Here is a 20,726-nt window from a genome sequence, read left to right as displayed (position 1 = left end):
CCTGTTTTTATCTTTGTGTTTTTGCATTGAGGTCTTTGAACCCCTGCTTTTATTTCCATCCTTGTGATATCAAAGTTCTGTAGGGTGGGAGTGCTGTAGATAAACAACTTGGAGTCCAACTTTGCCTACAGTCAAGCCTCTACAAACTTACTATAGTGTGGATGATGCAGTTTCCCAAAAGCAGATCCCCAGCGTCCATTGATAACAGCAATCACTTATATTTGATTGATAAGTCACAAAATGTGCCTATTTCCCCACATTAACCATAATAACTTCCCACAATGAGGCAGATCAAAATCCAAACACTTTTATAAATATGTGATGTAGATATATACACATATACATTCTGTATATAGTATGATGGTGTGAGCGCTTACTAAATGTGTACTTCTGTCCTAGGATTGGGGAATTGGGAAGGGGTTTTCTGATGCTGCTCGGTAACTCATGTTTTTGTTTAGCATCTGGTATCTGTGCTCTTCCCCTGCTTGCCTGTCTCTTCTCCCTTTTCTCTTCCTTTTGTCCATTACTACTATTCCCTGTTTTTGACTGAGGCAAAGAACTACTTATTGGTTTTCCAATTACCCAAGCCCATAATCTAGCCTTCTGGTGATGCCAGTGGTTTTTCTGGAAAGAACAACAGAGTCCAGCACAATCTACAGTATTAATATTAGCCCAAAGTCACATATTTTTATCAGCTAAAAATCTCATTCCATAAAGGGTTTATGCCTGCTTGAACCTCCACGATACAATTCCGTGGGGACTCAAGTACAAAGCCCATGCATGGGAATACATAGTTCCCCAGATGTCTACTGTATTAATGCAGCCAGGGGGTCAATTTCTCAGAGTTTTCATTCAATCAACTGCTTCAGTTGGGGTTCTTTCTCTCCATCTCATTAGCATGACTCCATATATTGCTTCAGTGCTTGTTTATCAATGGAAGAAAAATATAAATTCACTGAGTTTCACCAGAATGATCCTCTGAAGTACACCAAACATGTACATGTACTGTATGTTATTACCGTAGAGACTGGAATCAACTTATTGTATGTAAAGTTTTATGAATGGTTATTTTATAATTTATGTATTTAATACAGGAATCAATGAGCTCTGGTGTTTTAGTTTATATAAAAATAAAACAAACTGCATTTTTAAAAACTTTATCTTGCATTGTCCATAGGTTTTTGTTTTGTTTTAACTCTTAATCTACTTTAGAAAAGCGGGTGAGGGAAATCAGGGTTATCCATATAATGTTGGGGAACAAACTCTACATCAAAGATGGTAAATAGGTTTCTTCTCATCTATCCACTCTGAATTTTTTATTGTACCTGCCAGGGGCACTATGGTGAGGAGTCCAAGGCACAAATTTACACTCATGAGGAGGGAACTATGGTCATTAGCATGCCTGCTCTGAATATAGTTTGGGGAAGAATCTTGCCAGCTATTTGTCATTCTTATTCTAGCTATTACTTCTTTTCCTTTATCCACCTACCTTTTTTCTCTACCTTGTAGACCCACTAGATGTAACAAGTTAACAAGCATCTGTTACATGACCATCCATTATATGCCCATCCCTATGGCCTGGTATGAATGGGTCGACCCTCAAAGAGCTTCCAGTTTATGTGGGAAACTACCCATGTATACATGAAACAAATAAAGAACCAATATGGCACAATGTGAGGTATAATTTTATAGGTCACTACTGAGAGCAATTAAAAATAATATTAGTCTTTGGAGGTGGGCTTGAAAAATCCATGCTAAGAATGGTTCTTAAGTTGCAACCTCTTATCTTTAACTAGCAAAATGTGTCACTCATCAGTTTAAAGTTCTGTTACCCGTCTATAGGAACCATCTCCTGTGTCACGTCAGATCCCTAAAACAGAGAATAAGACATAACCCCAGCCCTCAAGACATCATGACTACGTTATTTGATGAAGACTTACAAGTGCCTGAGTCTCTATGAGAAAGGTACCAATTATTGTTATGGATTCTGTCTAATGTTATAAATGAAAAGTTTTGATGAACTCCAGTTCTGGTATATAACTCAAATATGCTAATCATGTCAACAGCTCAACTGACTTCTTCTAGCTCCAAAACAAAGTACCCTGGTGTCTTTTGGAGATATTAATGGGGGCAGGGAACACTTCCTACCATAGTGCCAGTGGGACAAGTAAACAGCCACTAGGTTCATACAAAGCCCACACAAAGGGACTCCTCCTATGGGCTCATGATACAGCTCTGCCTCTGACCTACAGGTGAGCAGCTTTCATAGGGGTGCAGATGTGTAGTCAAGTGCTTACCTACCCCATGGGTAAAGATATGTGTCCAGTGGCTGATAAAGAATGCTTACTTTATTTAAGCTATTTTGTATTTACATACGAAATGTCAGAGTGAATGATGAAGGCTTTTTTGCTCACTGAAAATGCTCCAAATAAAGATGTGTTTAACAAATACATTTTTGCATGCAGATGCACTTATAAATATGAAACCATTGGTTTTGATCAATAGGCTCTATAACAAAGAGGCATTGGGAATCTGTGCCTGTAATTACGGTAAAAATATTGAGAACAAGGGCCACTACATCTCTATCACCTTCATGAAGCTCCATATGACACTCTTTTTTAGAATTTAGAAGGAGAAGGAGAAAACAAAACAAAACAACAGCCACTTCAGGAACTAGATTTTTCTTCCTTTATAATAAGAAATAAATAATTTATTATGTAAATTATTTTGCCCTGACTGCCTAGAAATGCATGAACAAATCTAAAATTTAATTATGGAATCTTGTCAATTATTTCTATTTTCTTTTTACTTTATTGATTTCACTCTTTTGCCTTTAATTTACTTTAGTTTTGCCTTTAATTTACATCACCTCAGATGTATTTTTGTACAGCCACAGGGTATAAATTCAATATTTTTTAACTGCACATTAAATATTCTTAGAGCTACTATAGGAAAGTATCAATATGTAGAAAAATATTCAAAACGTGGAAGTAAAGCAAAATGATGAGTATCTTTCTAATTTCATTTCAGAGTTGTTTCTAATATGTCAATTGAAAAGTCTTTTGACTCTGGGGAAATGCAGCAATTGATGAGAGCCCAGATGTTTTACAGCCCTGTAAAGCTAGAAGCTAACTTGCAGAAAGTTGATAAGGTGAGACTTTTTTTTTTTTTTTTTTTTTTTTTTTTTTTGCGTGATAAAAAAAGAAAAACTCAAAGATTAGGGGTTTGTCCTATATGCAAATTAACCACTTTGGTTTCTAGCATACTGCCTTCTTTCACCGTACTTTGCCCCATTCTTCAAATCTTTCTTGAATCAGGTCAGTCATTCTACTGGTTTCTTTATTTAATGAAGTATATAAAACTTGGACACATGCTCATTAATTTTTATGAGAATGACATTTTTAACAATTTGAAAAGAGTGCTTTTTCAAAAGGCATTCTAAGGGATATAAGACAAGATATGTTCCTTGCTCTCAATGAACTTCTGGTAAAATAAGGCAGTTAAGTCCCCAAAACAATGAAATAGAAATCAATACAGGAGGGTTAAAAGCCACCATCTACTAAGTATCCTGAGTTAATCTTTGATTCCAGACCTGTTCCCTCTCCTAGTTCCCCCAAGTCGGTGAGAGCTGTCAGATAGAATTATGATAGATTCATGGGCTTAATTCTCTCCCACTTTTCCCTCACCCTCCATATCCAGTCCTTCACAAGTTCTATTGATTTTACTTCTCCCACCTGTCTTCTATTCTCCATCACTTCTATTAAGAGCTTCTCGCCTGAACCCTTGCAGCAGCTTCTTAGTTGAATTAACTGCTTCCACTTGTGTCCTCTTTATATATACCCTACTTGTTGTTTCCAGCTTGATTTAATGTGCAAATCATAGCAGCTTGTTCTCATCTTTAAAATTACTCCTTGCTTTCCCGTGCCTACCTGGGGTTGACTCTCAAACGCTTATGGAACTAAACATGGGATTTGGGGCTGGCGTAAGACGCTGCAGCCAACACAAGCCTGTTATTTTGTCTAACCCAGCTATAGGAAATAAGGCTCAGAGTCTCAGCGTGGCCATTTACGTCCTGGATACCTCTTCTAAAGCTTGAATATTCAGCTTAGCCATCGTCTTCCTCAAGAGTTGGACACAATATCCTTTGTTCTCCCAAAGCATTCTATGTGTACTCATCTTGTCATTTACCAGGTAATTAAAATTATTTGTTCCGTTCATCCCCACTTATACCCCGAGTTAAATCTGAGTTATTTGAGAGCAGAGAATATGCGTTTTTCAGTTTTCAATCTTCAGCAACTAATACATTTCCTAATACCTAGCAGAGCCTCACTAAATTATCCTAATGTTATTGTTTATATATTAGACTGTGGAAGGAGTCCTTTTTCCATGTTTTTATTGAAGTAGACTTGATTTACAATATGTTTCAGGTGTTCAACATAGCTATTCACTATTTTTATAGATCACACTCCATTGAAAGTTATTAGAAAATATTGGCTATATTCCCTGCGCTGTACTTACATCCTTGTATCTTATTTATTTTATACCTAGTAATTTGTACCTCTAATCCCTTTCCCCTTTCTTGCCCCTCACCCATCCCTCTCCCCTCTTCTCACCACTAGCTTGTTCTCCATATCTGTGAGGCTGTTTCTGTGTTGTTATATTCATTTGTTTATTTTTTAGAGAAGTATCACTTCTCATCTGGATGATAAAAGCAGGCGCCATGAATGTGGAAATAGGTAAACTGGGTCATTTTTTGGAAATTTATTTTATTGTTGTCTCTGGGGTTTTGTTGGTTGGTTTTGTTATCATATAAGGGTTTTGCTATTTCTTCCTGTTGTTACCTTATTTTATATTTTGAACAATAATTTTGGTCCATAAACCAAAAGCTCTTCAGAAAACAGGCAAAAAGACTGACACATTCCCTACTCGCTTCCCTTATCCTTCGGGTTGAAGTTCTCTATTCCCCTGTATTACTACCCTCTGACCACAGGAGGGGAGCATTTGTCTAGAAGTCCAGGAAAAAGTGTCAGCTCAAAGAAAATCCGAAGTTGATTTTATGGGGCATTTTGTGTCTCTTGGTTTTGTGTTTCTCCTCCGCACGTCCATATGAAAGCAGTAATCTAAATATAAACGCTGTCTTGTCCACTTTTCTGGCGTGGCTTTTCACCATCTTGGTTTTTTTCAGTCTCTCCTTACTTCAGGGAAGCTGGGTTGTTATCTTTACCCAGGCTGCAAATTCATTTGCAAACACAAAGGCTCAGGGAAGCTTAGAGACCAATTACAGCCTCAAAATATGCCAGACTCGCTAAGATGCCAGACAAAAAGGGTCAAGGCAGTTCATCAGATTCACTCCCTAATTCTCCCCCTCCAAAGCAAGTCCTTCCCAGAGAACAGACAAGGGAAGGTATGTTATTGCGTCTAGAGTTTCTCTGTGTGAATGTACTTGAATTCTTTTAAATGGCAGTGTTATGTTTTAAATATCTTTGCCAAAACATATTATGTTTCCTAAAGGAATTTTTAAAGAAAAAATAGTGACTCGTCCTTAAAAAATATTTACCTCCCAAGAAGCACAAGAATGAAAAAAAGCAATAATTTCTGATTGTTTGTACAAAACATTGACTAGATAAGCTTTTATTCTATTAGTCTGCCATTCTTAAACCGTAAATGACATTTTATACATCACTCTGTAATTGACAAAGGATCCCTGCTTCTTAGTGCTGGCATCTCCCCAGTTATATAGGGGCTGCTGTGGGAAAGAACAGTTCAAAACAAGCCAGGTACTTCCATTTTATTTTAATTACTGATGGACATAAAGCAGAATCCCAATTATGTTGGTCTTTTCTCTTTCTGGCCTATTTTTCTTTCGACTCTGTTACGAGAGGGAATATGTGTTTGGAAGACACACCGGGTCCCAGCCCTAGCTTTGCCACTAGGTGTGTGTCACTGAGTTACTGAAACATTTGAAGCCTTCCTTTCCTTTTTGTAAAATGGGATAACTAAGATAATTTCCCTTGTTGGGCTGTTGTGAGAATTAAATGAGATATGAAGCAGGGTTAGTACCAAAAGTTTTAATGTGTGGCTGAGATATAAGGACTCGATCAGCAGTAGGCTTCATAAGTCACATTTTAATTATTTGTAAAGTCTTCCGTTCATTTGTAAGTATAAAAGGATATAGTATAGAAGATCAATATAAAACCATAAACTATGAAGGAATAGTATATGCATCTTACCCCAGACATCCCTGCCTTCACAATCCTTCCTGACTCCTGGCACTCTCTAACAAAGCCAAGCAACATGTATTCTGCCAAAGCATTGCAATATTACGTGAATAGGCAGGCATTTATGTAGAGGACTAAGCAAAAAATCTTGCTCCTCAGGCTAGGGTTAATAGGCAGCAGAGGAGGAGCAAACAAGGGGCAGCGCAAACAAATCCTGGGCAAAATGCCAACAGCAGGCATTACTGGGAAGCCTGTGCAATAACCCTTGCAGTACCCCCTTGGTACCACAGGGGTCGCTATAAGGAACCGCTGTGGTCTGGGGTACCTCTGACTCAGACTACTGACAATGAGGTTTTCATTTGAGCATTAACTATTTAATTTTTCATTTGTGTGCATCACAACGAGAGTCATTTTTTTAAGACCCAGAAGAGACAAACATTTACTCATTCGTTGATTCCTTCATTTATTTCTTCAGTTTTCCACAAATTTTTATTGAACAGCTACCATGTCTCACTCATGCCTGTGTATGAAGGAGAATTACTGGTGTGTAAGTGACTTGCCTATTGGCAGAACTAATAAAGAGCAGAGCTAAAATGTGGGTCAGATGATCTGACTCCAAGTTTAGTCAACCTTCCACTTAATTCATGTAATTAATGCATTGTATAATACATTATATAATCCTATATATTATGATACATAATTATATTAATATAATTATCAATATAGCTAACATATAATTAATTATATATTAAGTGAATAACAACCAAACAATTGCTGAGCCCCTACCAAGTGTCAGAATTTTTTAATTTTTTTCCTAGGCTGTATGACCTCCAGAGTGGTCTTTTGAATCCCAGTCCTGTTCCCCATTTGCTCTATGACCTTAATCAAGTTAATGAATGTCTCTGAGGCTCAATTTTCCCATCCATAAAATGGAAATAATACAACGTGCCTGGCAGGGTTATGGTAAGGATTAAATTTAAATAAAGTAAAATGAACCAGTATAAAAACAGACATAAAATGCATGGTACAGGGTAGGGTTCCAGTTCTTACCACTTGTGTTTTAAACAACTTTGCATTTACTAATGAGGAAACCAACACATAAAAGTTTGGTAACTTGCCCAAGTTTATTCAGCTAGTAAGTGGCCGAGCTAGGATTTGAACTCAGCTCTCACTTGAAAGCTTGTACTCTTTCCGCACTACTGTGCTGCCAGTGTGCTTTTTTGTCTCCGGACAGTTAGTGGGTCCTTGAGGTGAGAGAACATTTAATACTTCCCCACAGCGCCTGGGGAAGTATACATATAATAGTCGACACAAGTCTGTTAAGTGAGCAACATACTTAGACAAGGGGAGAAGACAGAACAGCAAAGTTTTGTTTTTGTTTCTACTCTTTTTCTGTCTACAAGTAATGTACTAAGGGTACCAGGAAACACAGCACACTTGTTGACTAACGATGAAAGGATACGGCCCTTCACTATACGAAAGCTTATGAATCCACCGTGATCTGCAAAGAATCCCTTTGCCTTTTGACCCCTTTTCAAGTGGAAAGCAAGGTTCTCTTCCCATTTCCCATCCTCTGCCTCACAGAAGGGACCACTGACTTCCCGCAGCCTACAGAGAAAAAGATGGGACCGGGGGAGCCAAGGCAGGGCTGACCCTGAGTGTGGATGACTCAACACTGCCTGCTTGGTGGGAATGAAGAGGGCACTCAAGACCCCCTTGCTCCTTCTACTACCTCTCTCTCTCACACACCCAAACATTCTCTTGGAGTTAAAAACGAATACATATTCCAGAAAGTCCCTGGGCAAAATGAAAGTGAGTTACCAAGAAAGGCCATAATGAAGTTATTAAAATCCATTAACAGAAAATTCTTTTTTTTTTTTTTAGACTATCTAGCTGCCTAGTCTACAGCCCTGAGGAAAAATGCATCATGAATGATAAGGAGACATCCTACTGGGAAATAAGATTTTACCGAGACCGAGTTGAGGAGACGTATATGGGGAAATTGGATCAGCCAAGACAAGCTGTCAATGGCCAGGCAAACAGCGATGTGCCGGTCAGCAGGCTCAAGGAAGAGAGGGCGAGCCTTGGTTTATACTCTGCAGATTTCTCTGAGGTAAATGCCTCCACCATGGCTGATTTCAAGCTACCAATGACAAAATTCCTGAATATTTAACAATTGGCCTTCAGGACTGTTATAAGCCAGCTCAAGCACATCCTGACCAGTCATTTTGAAAGGATGAGGTAACTTCCTGCCAATTTGTTACCATATGAACAATAATGTGCCTTTTTAAAGTAGGTATATGTTTATCCCTTTAAAGTGTAGTGTGCTCTATACCCCACCCTACCACTGTAATAGCAGTGCTCACTGAGGGGTGAATAGAGTTAAGATGGGGTGTCACCACAAATCAGTGCATGTCAAAACTGGTGAAATCTGAATCAAGTCTGTAGTTTGTATTGTTCCAAAGTCAATTTCCTGGCTTTGCCATTGTACTATAGTCATAAGTTGTTGCCATAGGGAGAAGCTACATGGGGCTCCTATTTTCCTAACTTTGTGTTTACGGTTATTTTAAAATAAAAAGTTGGGGGGAAAACCCTCAAAAAATATAGGAAAATATAAAGGTGACAGTAAAATTTCCCCCGAAATTATACCATACAGAATTAATCATCAGTATCGTTAGGTGACCATCATCTTAGACATTTTTCTTTGTAAATATTCAGGTGGAAGGAGAGGGGTTGAGGCTACTTTTAGGGAAATGGAGTTCTATAGAAGATCCTATTTTTAAATACAAAATAATGTAATTGTATTTGAATGTAACAAAAGAACCTGATGTTAAATTGTAAGAATCAGTGAATTTCAAATACGTTTGCTGTGACCATGCGTGCGTGCACGCACACACACACACAGACACACACACACAATGGAGTATCAGGTTTCTTAAATGACCTGACAAAAGCCTGTGGGACCATTTCTTTGGCCCTAAAATTAAGGCTCTGAAAATTATAAGTTGAGTTCATCTATTTCCTGTTACCAAAGATCATACCACTAAGAAAGAAAGCCTTGAGAGAGCCAGCCCACTAAGGTTTCAGAAAAGAATGCAAAAACAATGAGCATTAACCCTTCAAAACATCTTAGAGCCTTGAACCACAACTGTACATTCTGAATTTGACTCCCTGCTTTGTTTCATAGCTAAAGCTTTTGACCTTACTGTCCTCTTTTATATCTTTTAAGGTCACTGATACAGTAGTACAATATTAATGAAAAATAACAAAAAAAATTTAATATTGATATTTTGTCAAAGAGTTCACTGGTTGTGTACTTCAATGAAATAATAAAAGTCATCTTACAGATACAGCAAACTTTACAATTTTTAAAGCTCTGCACAGTTTTTACCTCCTTTGAATGTCATAGCAACTCTGCGCAAGAGTCCAGGCTGGTATTTTATCCCCATTTTGCCTACAGTCATAGGGAGTAAGTAGAAGGGCCACGGGGTTTTACAGATTCCTGGACTTTTTCCCTTTCTATCACATGTTAATAGAAGCTTAGTATCACGTTAGGACCCTTAAAACCCCCAAATAGTAAATGTAATTTAATACAGCTTGTAATACGCTCAGGAAATTAAAGCGTACAAGAAAATTGAAATCTACTCCCCTAAAGAAAAATATGTCAAACCTACTAAGAGGTTAGTAGGATTTTTTTAAATCATATTAGCAGATTATCCCATCTTACAAAGCAGGATCCAAGGGAATAGAACACAGGACAGATAAGGTTTTATTTTGGATAGAGAAAATAATAATGGATAATATTTTTAATATGCCATGGCAGTGCTACATATTTATCTGTATTACCTAGTGCTCAAACAATCCATTGAGGTAGACATAATTGTTATCCCAAATTTGCAAAAGAAGAAACTGAAGTTTGAAGAGGTCAAACAGGTAGGAAGCAACAAAGGATCTGGGATTGGATCCCATGTTTATCTGATGCAAAATCTTGCATTTTTAGCCAGAGTGAGGCCATACTATACTGTGGAGACTAGAGGGAGGCCAAACAATCAAAACCCAAGACTAATTAAAGGTACAGCTGAAAAAACTGAAAAAGTAAATTTGATCTTTAGGATTGTCATGTATTCTTGGCCCCCTTCTTCTATTCCCCTTCTCCCCATAGTTATCCAAAGCCACTGGGTATTTCCTCTCATCCAGATCTAAAGTTACTCTCTAAAAAGTATCTGGATCTCATTTAACATAAGGGACAAGTGACTCTTCACAGTTTTAAAATCCTTGCTCCTGAAGCTTTAGATCAAGCATTAGTTAATCCTTTGGAAGCTTAAATTGCTTAGTTCTCAGGAACTGGAGTTTGAGGATAGAAAAAAAAAAAAACAATTCTAAAAACTGTGACGTGTAGTCAGTTGATTAGTTGATTTTGATTAGAATGCCAAGACAGGGAATTCCCTGGTGGTCCAGTGGTTAGGACTCTGTGCTTTCAGTGCCAAGGGCCCTGATTTGATGCCTGGTCAGGGAACTAAGATCTCACAAGCAGCAGGGCCAAAGAAAAAAAGAAAAAAGAATGCCAAGACAATTAAATGGAGGAGAAATAGTCTTTTTAACAAATGGTGCTGGGACAACTGGTCTCTACATGTAAAAGAATGAATTTGGATTCCTACCTCACACCATATACAAAAATTAACTCAAAATGTATCATAGTCCTAAATGTAAGAGCTAAAAGTATAAAACTCTTAAAAGAAAGGTGTAAATCTTCATGCTCTTGGATTAGGCAATGTTTTCTTAGATATGACACCAAAAGCATAAGCAACAAAAGAATAAAGAGTGAAACTGGACATGATCAAAATTAAAAACTTTTGTGCTTCAAAAAACAGTCTCAAGTAAAAACATGACCCACAGAATAAGAGAAAATTCAGAAAATCTTATATCTGATAGGGGACATGTGTCTAAAATATTTAAACATGTCTTCAAACTCAGTAGTAAAAAGCAAATAGCCAATTAAAAAGTGGCCAAAGTATCAAAATAGTTCACTAAAGGAAATATACAAATGGCTAATAAAGACATGAAAAAATGCTTACCATCATTAGACTTCAGGGAAATGCAAATCACAATGAGATATCACAGTAGGATGACACTAATCAAAAAGAAATATAATGATCACTTTAGGCAAGGAAGAAATTGTAACCCTTATAAACTGCTGGTGGGAATGTAAGGTGGTGCAGCCATTTTGGAAAACAGTTTGCAGTTGCTCGAATGGTGAAATATACAGTTACCACATGATCTAGTGATTCTACCCCTTGGTGTATACCCAAGAGAACTGATAACATGTCCACCAAAAACTTGCACATAAATGTTCATAGCAGCATTGTTAATAATAGCCCAAAAGTCGAACAACCCAAATATCCATCAACTGATAAATTAATAAATAAAACGTAGCATAACCATACATTGGAGCATGATTTGGCAATAATGAAGTAATAATATATGCTACAACATGGATGGACCTTGAAAACACTGTGCTAAGTGAAAGATGCCAGTCACAAAGGACCACATATTATATGATTCCATTTATATAAAAAGTCCAGAATAGGCAATCTATTGAGACGGTAAATAGATTAGTAGTGTCCTAGCGCTGGGGGGAGGTGGAAGGTTTGAAGGTAATGGCTAAGGGATAAGGAGTCTCTTTGGGGGGTGATAAAGATATTCTAAAATTGTTGTGGGGATGGATACAGTACTCTGTGAATAAATTAACAGCCATTGAATTGTACACTTTAAAAGTGTGAATTACATGGTATGTGAGTTATATTCCAATAAGGCTGTTTAAATATAGCAATGCAGCTGATGGGACTACAAATCAAGACTATGATATGATGTCACTGCAAACCTGTTAGAACAGATATAATAAAAAATAGTGACAATACCAAATACTGGCAAGGTTGTGGAGAAACTGGATCTCTCAGCTATTGCTGGTAGGAATGTAGAGTAGTACAGTCACTTGGAAAATAATTTGGCACCTTCTTAAAAGAATATACATTCACGTACCATACAACCTAGCAACCACACTCCTGGGCGTTTACTCCAGAGCAATGAAAACTTATATCCAAATGAATTCCATACATTATTGTTCATAGCAGTTTTGTTTGTAATTTCAAAAAACTGAAATAACCAAAATGTCCATTCAAAAGGACAATTTGCTTAAAAATGTTATGGTACAACCATACCATAGAATACTACTCAGCAATAAAAGGTAATGAACTATTGATACATGCAACTTGGGTGGATCTCAAGTTCATTACGCTGAGTGAGAAGAGCCAATCTTATGAGGTCCCCTATGTGATTCCATTTATACATTCTCAAAATGTCAAAATTATAGAGGTGGATATCAAATTACTGGGTTGCCAGGGGTTAGGGATGGTGGAGGCAAGGGAATGGGTGTGGCTATAAAGAGGTAGCACGGGGAAGACCTTTGTGGTGATATAATAGTTCTGTATCTTGAGTCAGGGAGTGGTTACAGTAACCTGTAAATGTAACAAAATGACATAGACCTATGCATACCTTGTACCAATATTAGTTTCCTGGTTTTGATATAGCACTGTTGTTAGGTAAGATATAATCATTGGAGAAAACTGGGGGAAGTGTACACAGGAACCTCTCTATACTATCTTTGCCACTTCCTGTAGATCTATAATTATTTCAAAATAAGTTAAATATATGTATGTATGTTCCTATCTACCTATCACAATATAAATACACTGCCATAAATATATATATTTATCTATGACAATTCAGTTGGCAGACACTCAGTAACTATTAACTAAGCTATTTCTTGAGGAGATATGTATAAATGTATAGGAAATGCAAGAAAATTTATTAAAGTTAAGCACACTACTCCTCGATCCTCTCAGACGACGCCCAAGATAAAAACCAAGAGAAATGAGTCATACTTTGGAGAAGGATGTGCCTTATCTACACTGAAAATGTGTGCAAATAAATGATAAATAAACATGCCACACTCCCTAAATTTTTCCCATTCTAAATATACATTATAATAGTGGATTTTAATTTCTCAAGCTGTCTAAGTCATGGCTGTGATCCCCCAGTCTGGAGGAAATGCTGTGCTTGCAAGAGCTATGACTTCATTTCCTTCCAGAGCAAGTTCCCCCCTTTCAGGTTCTTGCACATGTGAAATTCCCTCGTCTTTCACTCCATGGGGCAGCTGGTTCCCAGCCTTGGAGTAAATTCAAACATTGTGGTTCAGAACATGCCAGCAGCTGCCAGAAGGATCCTAATCTTTCAGTTCCTGGGCCATTGGGGGAAAGGGTTTTTGGCCAAGGTAATCAGAGACTGACTCCACTTAATACAAACCAGACAGCCAGGGTGGAGGGCTTCCCCTCGGGAGCCTGGCTTAGCTTCTCATCCATACAGACTCCTTTCGCAAGGTCTCAGCTGCATGGACCTCATCCCTCACTGATCATGTCCCTCCCCAGCAGGAGTGGAACAAAGCTCTGTGAACTCGGTGGCCACACACCAACTTGAACTCCATCTCTTAGGCTGCCGGGGCCCACCAGGCCAGGATGGACTCAACAAGGATGCCCTCACCACACTGGAACCCACCTCCAATGATCTTTGTATCTCTCATCACAATTCCTCAAGCCTGCTACCCAACTCCCAAACTTCCTGCTATACTTCACGTTGTTATATATATTTTCTTACCTCCTACAAAGTGTCATACCACCCACATCAAAGTCCAGTTACTATTGTTAACATTATTATTGACAGTCACCATTTCAAAAAAGCTTATTATGTTCTAGGATTTTATATACAGTATTTAATTTAGTCATGACAACAACCATCAATGTTAGACAATTATTTTCTCAATTTTCCAAACAAACTAAAAACGATGTCAACAACAACTGAGGTCTGCATATTTCCAAGTCCTTGCTTATAATGTTGCCACCATAGGTCTGCCTGTGATACAGAAGGACCTGTCTTTCCATGGTCCATGCTGTGACCTTCAGAATGTGAGACACCTGAGCTTGAACCCTGTTAGATGACTCTTGATCAGTGGCCCTTGTACAGCACATAGGCGTCTGAGCCCATTTCCTCATCTGTAAAATTGGAGATGATAATAATGCCTGCCTCACTAAACTGTTGAATGAATTAAATGAGATAATAATGTATGTAAACTACTCAGCCTGATACCTGACAAAAAATGGACCCCAGTGAATGTCTCTCAAGTGAATTAAGAAATGAGCCTATAGCAATTAACATGAATAGGGGAGAAAAGAGACAAAATGCCAATGACTCACAGGACTCAAAGTCATATTTGGCTTTGTGACACTGGCCAGACACATTTGGATAAGGGAGTCCCATGGCTCTCTCCCAATTCTATTGCCTGTTGCTGTCTGTAGAAGTTCAGTGCTAATCAGCCCACACCATGCCCTTGGGAGCAATTCATTTTGGTTCTATAGGCACCAACGACATCTCTAAGGCAGCTGTTCAAAAACCCTTTTTTAAAACAAATTTATTTATTTTATTTATTTATTTTTGGCTGCATTGGGTCTTCATTGCTGCATGCAGTCTTTCTCTAGTTGTGGCGAGCGGGGGCTACTCTTCGTTGCGGTACGCGGGCTTCTCATTGCAGTGGCTTGTCTTGCTGCGGAGCATGGGTTCTAGGTGCGCGGGCTTCAGTAGTTGTGGCATGTGGGCTCAGTAGTTGTGGTTCCTGGGCTCTAGAGCGCAGGCTCAGTAGTTGTGGCGCACAGGCTTAGTGGCTCTGCAGCATGTGGGATCTTCCCGGACCAGGGTTTGAACGCATGTCCCCTGCATTGGCAGGCGGATTCTTTTTTTTTTTTTTTTTTTTAATCATCAAAATAACCTATCAGGGTTTATTAGAAAACACACCAGATAAGGCAGGGTTCCTTCAAAGCAACCACGGGAGGAGTCACAATAATTTAAAAAGAAACCCTTCCACGCTAAACTGACAACACTGCCACCCGCCCGAGTGGGGACAGAGCCCAACCTGGGGGCAAGCATCCTACCCACAGGCTGGACCGGGACCAGGCCCACCCAGAGTCTCTTTGCAGAAGACCTCAGCCATCTCACTTCATGTACTTGTCCTGCTGGTCAGCCAGGATTTTGACTGAGGACTTGGCATCGTAGAAGAGCTCACTGATCTCCTCGAAGTGCTCCTTCTCAGTGCCGTCCTTCCCGTTGATCTTGGCCAGCAGGTTGGCTGGGGTCAGCAGCTGCACCGTGTACCTCAGAGTGGTCTTGATACCAATCTCCCCCAGGTGGTTCAGCGCCTTCTCACTGATGTTGATTCCCTCTGTCTGAGCTCGGATTTTAATGATCTGTTTCATCTCCTGCAGGGTGTACAGCATGGTCCGGATGATCATCACTCGGTCCAGAAGGTCGAGAGGGATGCCGTGAGGAGAGGTGATGTCCTCCGTGCCCCTGATGACACAGTTGCCTCGGTTGGATGCAAAGATGATGATGGGGATGATGGAAGACTCCAGTGCCTGGTGCAGGTAGGTGAAGCACTCAATGTCCAGCATGTGGACCTCATCAACGAACAGAACCCCCAGAACCAGCTCTGCCACGCCCTGGTGGATGTACTTGTTCACCACCTTGTTAATCTCCCCTCGGAGTTTGTCTGTGATCTTCGTCTTCTTTGGCTTCATGAGCTGGCCCATCAGGGACAGGATGTCTTGTCCCCCCTGGGGCCATGCGTTGGCCACGTCCAAGTCATGCAAGGTCACGTCTTGGATGACTTCCTTCTTCTTGTGCACATCCCCCTTGGGCAAGGGGACGTATTCTTCAGCTTCAAGGTTGAATTCTGTGGCGTAGGTATCACACCTGCCCTGCCTCTTCACGGCCCCACTGTTGGCTTCGATGTAAATCACATCTCCAGCTTTTACTCGCTCTTTCTGCAAACTTTCAAAAACGCTGGGGTCCAGTTTCAACTGCTTGGTCCCCTTGGCTGTCTTGAGCCCTATGATCACGTGGCTGATGGTCTTGCCCTAGCCCTCCATGGGGTTCTCCGTCTCACATGGGGTGAGCTCCGTGACCTCGCCTTCATATACCTCCTTGGTCTCCTTTAGCCGCAGCCCAATGGCCCTGCGGAAGTTCTCCATCAGCACTTCTGTCTCCTTAATCTCCGTGGAGTAAACTTCACTCTCCGCCATCCGGCAGAAAGGGACCTTACTACACAGTTCCTGAGCAATAGCCAGAGCTAGACCTGTCTTGCCAGTTGCAGGAGGCCCTGCCAACAAGACAGCACTTCCAGCCATTTTCTTGCTTTTGATTAATTTCACTATCACACTACGTGCCTTGCGCGCGTTCTCCTGGCCCACAAGCCCAAGGCCACCGGCTTGGCCAGGCCTCCCTCGTCCAGCTCCAGCCCCTTCACGTGGCTGTGGGAGGTGATGCGCTGCATCTTGGTGGCGCTGTTCACCTTCTCGATCTTCATCCTGCACACCTGGAGCCTGAGCGCCTGCTGAGCCCTGGCAGCCCGCAGGTGGATTCTTAACCACTGCGCCACCAGGAAAGCCCCCAAAACACTTTTTTTTGAAACTGAAATATATAATGGTTTATAATGTATTAGTTTCTGGTATACAGCAAAGTGATTCGTTTTATATATATATAAACCAAATATATATGTATTCTTTTTCATATTCTTTTCTGTTATAGTTATCACAGGATACTGAATATAGTTCCCTGTGCTATATAGTAGGACCTTGTTGTTTATCCATTCTATGTTAAAATAATTTTCATCTGCTAATCCCAAACTCCAGTCCATCCCTCCCTCACCCACCTTGGCAACAACAAGTCTGTTCTCTATGTCTGTGAGACTGTTTCATAGATAAGTTCATTTGTGTCATATTTTAGATTCCATATATAAGTGATATCATATGGTATTTGTCTTTCTGTTTCTGATTTACTTCACTTAGTATGATAATCTTTAGGTACATCCATGTTGCTACAAATGACATTATTTCATTCTTTCTTATGGATGAGTAGTATTCTATTGTATATATGTACCACATCTTCTTTATCCATTCATCTGTCAATGGACATTTAGGTTGTTCTCAAGTCTTGGCTATTGTGAATAGTGCTACTATGAACATAGGGGTTCATATATCTTTTTGAATCATAGTTTTGTCCAGATATATGCCCAGGAGTGGGATTGCTGGATCATATGGCAACTCTATTCTTAGTTTTCTGAGGAACCTCCATACTGTTCTCCATAGTAGCTGCACCAACTTATATTCCCACCAACAGTATAGGAGTGTTCCTTTTTCTCCACAGCCTTTCCAGTATTTGCTATTTGTAGACTTTTTAATGCTGGACATTCTGACCAGTGTGAGGTCACACCTCACTGTAGTTTTGATTTGCATTTCTCTAATGATTAGTGATGTTGAGCATCTCTTCTTGTGACTTTTGGCCTTCTCTATGTCTTCTTTGGAGAAACATCTATTTAGGTCTTCTGCCCATGTTTTGATTGGGTTGTTTGTTTTTTGTTGCTGAGTTGTAAGAGCTGTTTGTATATGTTGGAAATTAAGCCTTTGTCGGTTGCATCATTTGCAAATATTTTCTCCCAGTCCTTAGGTTGTCTTTTTGTTTTGTTTATGGTTTCCTTTGCTGTGCAAAAACTTATGTTTTGATCGGGTCCCGTTGTTTATTTTTGCTTTTATTTCTATTGCCTTGGGAGACTGACCTAAGAAAACATTGGTATGATTTATGTCAGAGAATGTTTTGCCTATGTTCTTTTCTAGGAGTTTTATGGTGTCCAGTCCTATATTTAAGTCTTTAAGCCATTTTGAGTTTATTTTTTTGTATGGCATGAGGGTGTGTTCTGACTTCATTGATTTACATGCAGCTGTCCAGCTTTCACAATACCACTCTTTGAAGAGACTCTCCTTTCTCTATTGTATATTCTTGCCTCCTGACTGTAGGTGTGTGGGTTTATTTCTGGCTTTCTATTCTGTTCCATTGATCTATACATCTGTTTTTGTGCCAATACCATACTGGGGTTTTTTTTGTTTGTTTGTTTGTTTTATTTAACATCTTTATTGGAGTATAATTACTTTACAATGATGTGTTAGTTTCTGCTTTATAACAAAGTGAATCAGCTATACATATACATATATCCCCATATCTCCTCCCTCTTGAGTCTCCCTTCCATCCTCCCTATCCTACCCCGCTAGGTGGTCACAAAGCACCCAGCTGATCTCCCTGTGCTATGCAGGTGCTTCCCACTAGCTATCTATTTTACATTTGGTAGTGTATATATGTCCATGCCACTCTCTCACTTCATCTCAGCTTACCCTTCCCCCTCCCCGTGTCCTCAAGTCCATTCTCTACATCTGCGTCTTTATTCCTTACCATACTGTTTTGATTACTGTAGCTTTGTAGTATTGTCTGAAGTCTGCAAGGGTTATACCTCCAGCTTTGTTCTTTTTCCTCAGGGTTGCTTTGGCAATTCTGGGTCATTTATGCTTCCATATAAATTTTATGATTATTTTTTCTAGTTCTGTGAAAAATGTCATGGGTAACTTGATGGGGATCAAATCTGTAGATTGCTTTGGGTAATATGGCCATTTTAACAATATTAATTCTTCCAATCCAAGAGCATGTGATATCTTTCCATTTATTTGGATCATCTTCAGGGAGTTCCCGGGTGGTCCAGTGGAATCATCTTCAATTTCCTTTATCAATGTTTTATAGTTCTCAGCATATATCTTTCACCTCCTTGGTCAGATTTATTCCTCAGTATTTTTTATGTGATTTTAAAAGAGATTTTTTTTTTTTTTACTTTCCTTTTCTGATATTTCAGAAATGCAACAGGTCCCTGTATGTTAATCTTGTATCCTGCTACTTTGCTCAATTTGTTTATCAGTTCTAGTAGTTTTTGTGTGGAGTCTTTAGAGTTTTCCATATATAGTATCATGTCGTCTGCATATAATGACAATTTTACCTCTTCTCTTCCAAATTAGATACCTTTTATTTCTTTTTGTTGTATGATTGCTGTGGCTAGGACTTCCAATACTATGTTGAATGGAAGTGGTAAGAGTGGGCATCCTTGTCTTGTTCCAGATTTTAGTGGGAAGGCTTTCAGCTTTTTGCCATTGACAAAAACACTGTTTTTGAGAAGGACTCACCCAAAAATGTTATATCTGAAGATCTCTCTCTCTCTCTCTTTGTCTCTACTGCTAGACAGAGGACTAACTCCATACAAAAGCAAAATTCATGGGGACACTGACTCATATCTGTGTTGAGCCCAGTGTCTCTATATCATCAGCTCATCAATTCTGAGACTTTGAGATTTTACCTACTAGTAAAATAGGGGGGAAATAGGGAGAAACCTCAAAAAGGTATTTTGTAAAATAAAGAAGATTTTAAAGCAAAAGCATAGAAAGAACTTATCTCCATTTTTAAAAATTGTATAAAATTTGATTAACACTCATCACAGTGATCTTTTTTTTCTTATTCTACTATATACCCATGAAAACTTTGTTATGGAACTAACCTCAATATATGGACAGGTATTTAGGAATGACTGCAGTATATTATTTGTTTCATAAAAATCCAGAAACACTGTTACTATTCTCAGTTTACATAGGAAGAAACTGAAGATACTTAGGGTAAAGAGATTTTTCAAAGACACAGTGCATTAGACTGAGTGGGTGGACTCAGACCCAAAAAGTTCAGAATTAGGAAGTTCTCATGGTGCAGTGCCAGCAACCTATGAAATGCTAAGTAATTCACAAAATCTTAGTCACAGCAAATTTTAGGCTACAGTTAGGTAGCTGTAAATATATAAAGGAAAATTGAAATTTTCATCAGTTATCTTTAGTTTTTCCACTCCCCAAAAAGCAAATTGTATATCTAGATAACCTAAAAATATGGTTACTGATTCAATATAAGAATAATGTTCATCTATATATTGCATTTATATATATATTCTCAAATTAAGAGAACATAGCTTCATCATTCTCTCTTTGTGTTCCTCCCTTGCCTCTCCTCTTTTCCAACATCTGACACATACCCCCCTACATTCTCAGTGCTACCTAATGTCTTGACCTTTCATATACTCTGTACACTACAGTAGGAAAGTGTTGGGGTGAGTAAAGTTTTTATAAGTTTGTATATGGTTTTAGAAACAATTTGATAATGATAACATCTTGGAAACTCAGCTAATTAAAAGCCACTCAAACTTTGATGCCAGGTCCCATATCATGATAAAGTATTTCCTCCTGAGGTAAAGCTGCCTGGCTCAATCTACTAAGACTTCTCAGCTCCTGAGTCTTTAGAATTACTGCCCTTTAGAGCCACTATTTTAGAGCAATGCCTAGTGTCACCGTAATTGTTGCATTTTTTGGTGGACTAGACACCCTGCATGCAAACACTTGAGCTGACCGCACACATCTGAGTGAGCCAGCTTATAGCCAACTCCATTCTTGGGAATAATCAGCGGAGCTCCCAAACCAAGTCCCATGGACCTCCATT

General features: G+C 39.1%; 1 pseudogene; it reads right to left on the bottom strand.

Moving 5' to 3' along the window:
- Positions 1-15,316: 15,316 nt before the first annotated feature.
- Positions 15,317-16,686, bottom strand: LOC137758522 (ruvB-like 1 pseudogene; annotated as a pseudogene).
- Positions 16,687-20,726: the final 4,040 nt, after the last annotated feature.

Source organism: Eschrichtius robustus, chromosome 2, assembly GCF_028021215.1.
Source record: "Eschrichtius robustus isolate mEscRob2 chromosome 2, mEscRob2.pri, whole genome shotgun sequence".
In the NCBI taxonomy this organism is placed as follows: Eukaryota; Metazoa; Chordata; class Mammalia; order Artiodactyla; family Eschrichtiidae; genus Eschrichtius; species Eschrichtius robustus.
The sequence above is the reverse complement of the archived record's forward strand: the minus strand, read 5'-3'. Positions and strand labels throughout refer to the sequence as shown.